Source organism: Dendrobates tinctorius, unplaced genomic scaffold, assembly GCF_039654945.1.
Source record: "Dendrobates tinctorius isolate UK_male_01 unplaced genomic scaffold, ASM3965494v1 ptg000230l, whole genome shotgun sequence".
Lineage (NCBI taxonomy): Eukaryota > Metazoa > Chordata > Amphibia > Anura > Dendrobatidae > Dendrobates > Dendrobates tinctorius.
The window spans coordinates 1,150,614-1,155,693 of NW_027361897.1; the positions used below are offsets into that span (position 1 = coordinate 1,150,614).

At 40.9% G+C, this 5,080-nt stretch overlaps 1 long non-coding RNA gene across 1 annotated transcript; it reads left to right on the top strand.

Annotated features, from left to right (window-relative positions):
* The first annotated feature begins 2,724 nt into the window (after window positions 1-2,724).
* LOC141059654 (uncharacterized) lies at window positions 2,725-4,590 on the top strand. Its single transcript, XR_012222577.1, has 2 exons — window positions 2,725-3,383; window positions 3,642-4,590. It is a non-coding gene; the product is annotated as an uncharacterized lncRNA (long non-coding RNA).
* The last annotated feature ends 490 nt before the right edge of the window (window positions 4,591-5,080 follow it).

Consider the following 5,080-nt stretch of genomic DNA (forward strand, 5'->3'; position numbering starts at 1 on the left):
TGATCTTGTTGTTATTTTTATATGTGTTATCTTTTATATATCATCCCATTATCTGTGCAGACTCTGGTTCTCAGTAGCTGTACAATATGTAATATATTGCATTGGCATTTTGCGTACATTGTTGTTCTCCTAATGTGGAGGTTGATTCAACTTCGAAATGCGTTGAGAGTAAACTGCATGACCTAATACCTCATAATGTCTTCCTCATTTCTTGAATCTAGCCCAGCAGCACAGACTATCACTCCTATCCTCCACCAATTGTATTCTACATATATTACTGCAAGAATAAGACAGAAATCAGAAATATTGGCACCTGAGAGGTGGAGTGTTTTACATACACTACATGTATCTTCTGAGCCAAAGGCTAAGTTCATCCATGTCTAGTTTATATCCATGTCTATATTGCATCCATGTAAAACGGACTGTTTTTCTCTAATGGGTATGAAATGTCGGCTCACTTAGCTGCTCCTCGAGGTAGACACAGACACACGTGTGGTTAAAGTCTCTGGGTGGTTTATTGCATCATAAACCAAAAATCCAAATTGGTAGCAGAAAAAAACAGTCTGTCTGGCTCAAATGAAAATAAAAAGTTTATATACAGTCCTGCCCAGTTCCTCTGGGATAACACCTATGGCAGCTCTCACAGGAGCTAGCAATCAGGAGGCTTCCTTTCCTCCATACACACCGAAAAAGAAAAAAAAACTAGCGGGACGCTTAACTGCCTCCAGCCACACCCTGGAGGTGGAGATTTGGTGGGTAGGCGTACCGCCCATCTCTGACCTACACACCATAAAAGCCAGGCCCATATAGCGACTGGATTGCTCTCAGCACGTATCATGCTGGAGAAAACACATGGTTTTCATATCACGCAGGAGAGCAACTTTTGTGATACATATGTCCCCTCATGTATGGCACCAGTGACCCTGTCACATGGGTCATGGATATTTCCTCCGTGTTGCATCCACGTTTTTTTCTCGTCTGTTTTCTAAGACAGAAGAGGTGGACTGTATGAACTTTTTTTTATTCTCAGCAATGAATCAGTTAAAAATGGGTAAAATAAGAATGCAAAACTGAAGTAAAAAGAAGGTCTACATTGTTATATCCTTTTTTTTATATGACTTTAATGTTCGAGCTTGATCTGCAAAATGGATGAGAATAGTACATGCTCCTAGTCTCCTAGTATCATGGACCGGAAACACGGATCTGTTTTTAAAATTGCGTATGTCTCAATTAAACTCTATGGGTCAGTGTGAAAATAAAGAGAAAAAAATGAACAGTTCACAGATGTGTGACTGTAGCCTTAGAAATGTATTATTATCCATTTACAGACAGAAATAAAATGGGTTTCAATAAAAGTCTGTATACATTGTGGGGAACTATTAGTCCTCATTCAGATGTATGTGCTGATGAGTGTTTTTCACAGATAGAACACATACCCATTATAATCTGTGCTGCTATTCACATGTCCGCTTTTTACTGGCAGCATAGATAATAAATGCCAATAAAAGTCTATGGGTTCTTGAAAGGCACATCGAGCATCCGTGTGCCATTGGTTTGCTGTCAATGTTTAATACTGCAAAGGATAGGAGAAGCTTTATAATGTAATTAATTAATAAATTAATCTATTTGTGAAAAACACTTAGCAAACACTGATGACAAGGTACCTTTTTTTTGCGAACATGAAAACCACAGATGTCTGGAATGAGGCCTTAAGGTGAGTTGGTTCATATGTCATGACATCGATGATATTGTGTTTTTTGACAATTTTTTGTGACTATGTAAAAATCACAGTAAGGCCGGGTCACACATGCGAGAGACTCGGAGGAGTTTCTCATCTAAATGCCCGGCACTGCTGCCGGCACTTGGGAGCGGAGCGTGCGGGCTGCATAGAAATACATGGAGCCGCACACTCCGATCCGAGTGCCGGCGGCAGTGCCGGGTATTAAGATACGAGACTAGTCCGCGTTTTCTCGCATGTGTGATCCCGGCCTAAAGCACATTTGAACTCTCCTTATGAGCTCTTTCACACGTCCAATTTTTCCACATATGGAGAAAAAAGAACCAATTTTCCTGATCAGACTTTGATCATAGTTTGATCACAATTTGGTCCGAGTGTCATCAGTTATTCTTGTAGGTGGAGAAATAGAAAAAAAAAAAAAAAGTTTCTCCATCTTCTCCATTCTGACCATGCATGAATATTAGAAAACCAGATGTGATCCGAGTACGATCTCATTTTTTCAACGACCTATTGACTTGCATTATCAATTTTGATCCAACCCTCAGATCAAAATTGGACATGTCTCTGATATTTTCCGTGGACCACTCGGTCTTAGAAAAAAAAATCGGACATGTGCACAGCCCCATAGAGCATCATAGTGCTATCTGTGAAAGATACAGGCACGCAAAACTATGGCATGTGAATGAGCCCTTATTTTTTCAAGGAGACAAGGCCACTATGTATCAGATAAAATAACACTTGAAGAGCAGAGAATAAAAATGTTTTGCTATCATCATTTTATAAAAAAAACCCAACAGCATAAGCCTGCCTAGTATGCAGTAATAAGGTGCGGCACACACCCACAGGGCAAGGTGTAAGGATATTAGCAAAGATTTCACTTAACCTCATTATATAGATATGTTAAATAGCCCCACCCAACTAACCCATGTAAAGCACAACTGAATAATGGAAAGAATTTGGTTAGTTCCAGCTTGAAGGATATTGAAGGAAGGTAAAAACTACCGTAAGGCTGGGGTCACACTAACCGACGCAAAATACGGTCCGTAGTTTACATGCGTAATACGGATGAATGACCCCTAAATAGTGCTCCGTATGTCATCCGTAAGCAAGGTGTAGTTGAGTATTTTGCGCATGTCAGCATCCGTATGTAATCCGTCCTTGCAAAATGGACATTTAACGGTTTTGAGGCCTGCTAACTATTTAAATCATTAGCCTGCACCCTATTTATTGCCTCAGGAACAGGTGGCTGCCTCCATTCTGTCCATTTGTGACCTTGCCTTCACTAGGTGTGTTGGTGTTGTATGTGCAACATGGCAGACAGTCTGAGTTTCATCACAACTGAGCAGGTTCTCTTCAACTGGCTTTTGTCACGCCACTTTGGCCAACCATACCCAGTGATAGTGGATCCGCGGAGGAGGAGACGCATGTGGGTCCATCCACTTTTGAGGCAAAGACTCACAAGAGGTCATTTTCACCGCCTCTATTCTTCTATGCGGGAGCATCCTGTAAAATTCTACCAATACTGTCGCATGAGCCTTGCAACATTTGATCGACTCTTGGAGACAGTGCGCCCTGGGATAACCTTTCAGGTCACAAGGATGCGCAAAGCTATATCTGCAGAGGAGCGACTTCTACTCACAATACGGTATGTACTACACAACCACATTCTCTATGTTCATAATGTGTTGGCCAAAGTATGTATTTTTGGCTCATTGGACTAAGTTTAATGCCCTCATCTTAGTCCACATATGTTTCCACTTACAGACCAGAATGTTATGTGTAATATGTACTGAATATCACTTAGTAATTGTGCAACCAAATATGTGTGTGTTAGTCGCTCTGAATTCCTAACAAGATTGGTAATTTGTGCATTCTAAAATCTTCCTTTTCTGTTGTTCTTCAGCTTCCTGTCCACTGGCCTGTCTTATGCCGCCCTCCATCATGAATTTCTCATTGGAAGATCTACCATTTCTGGCATAGTCAGGTCAACATGTATTGAAATCTGGACAAGACTACATCAAGTTGTCATGCCCGAGCCCAAGATGGAAGACTGGTTGAGGATATCAAGGGACTTTGAGGAGGAATGCCAGTTTCCTAATTGTATTGGGGCCCTTGATGGCAAACATATCCGGGGGCGTAAGCCGCCGAACTCTGGCTCCCAATTGTTCAATTATAAACAATACTTTTCTGTTGTACTGTTGGCTCTGGCCGACCCTCAATACAAGTTTATAATTGTTGACATTGGGGCCTATGGAAGCACGTGAGACTCTCGAGTCTTCAATACTTCCATTATGGCTCGGCGGCTACCCACCAACCAGTTGGATCTACCACCACCACGCCAGCTACCAGGCTCTACTCAAGAATCTGTCCCTTATGTCCTTGTGGCAGATGAGGCTTTTCAGTTAACACGCAATGTCATGAGGCCATATCCCCGGCGCAACCTTGACCACAGGCGCAGAATTTTTAACTTGCGCCTATCACGTGCTCGGCAACTGGTGGAGTGTTCCTTTGGCATTCTTTGTGCCAAATGGCGGGTACTACTGTCTGCCATTCAGCTGAGTGAACAAAATGTTAATGAAGTAGTTAAAGCCTGTGTGGTTCTTCATAACTTCACCAGGATACATGATTGTTCCTCTTCTGCTGGTGTTGTGCGTAGGCCGGACAATGTGCGTAGGGTGAGACCACCTATCAACCCTCAACGTAGACCGCTCTCTGGGCTCAAAGTGCGTGATATTTTCACTAATTACTTTATGTCACCTGAGGGGGAAACTTCTTGGCAAGAGCATGCTGTATCTATGTTATAATTTTTGTTTTTTTGTGTGTCTAAATATATATATTTCTACCCCTTCTGATTCTATGACTGTTTAATTGCATGGTAAGCGTATGTTAGTATGCTGACACGGTTTTTGAGAATTGAGACAGAGACGTAAACTGTAGTAGACAAATTTTTACTTTTGCCTTTTTTTTGTTTTGTTTTTTTTTAAAGGCAAACATATTGTTGCCATATGATAACTGGGGCAATGGGCCAAAATGGCCTTTTTGCAGATGTGAACATTTTAGAAAAATACAATTTTCACACATATCAAAAAAAAACCAGAATGCAATAACAAAATTGCTACATTAGACTTTTTGAATCCAAAGGAAAAAAGAGGTGGTCTCCATCAACAAAATTATATGAAAAAGATAAAACTCACATTTATTAGGAAGGTTTTCAAATCATATTAATAAGCCACCATGACAGGCAAGGATACCTTACGTGTTTCTGACACATATTACATGCCTGTAAAAAAGACAATATTTCACCGCGCTATACTGGGAAAGTTAAAGGATCAAAATAGACTA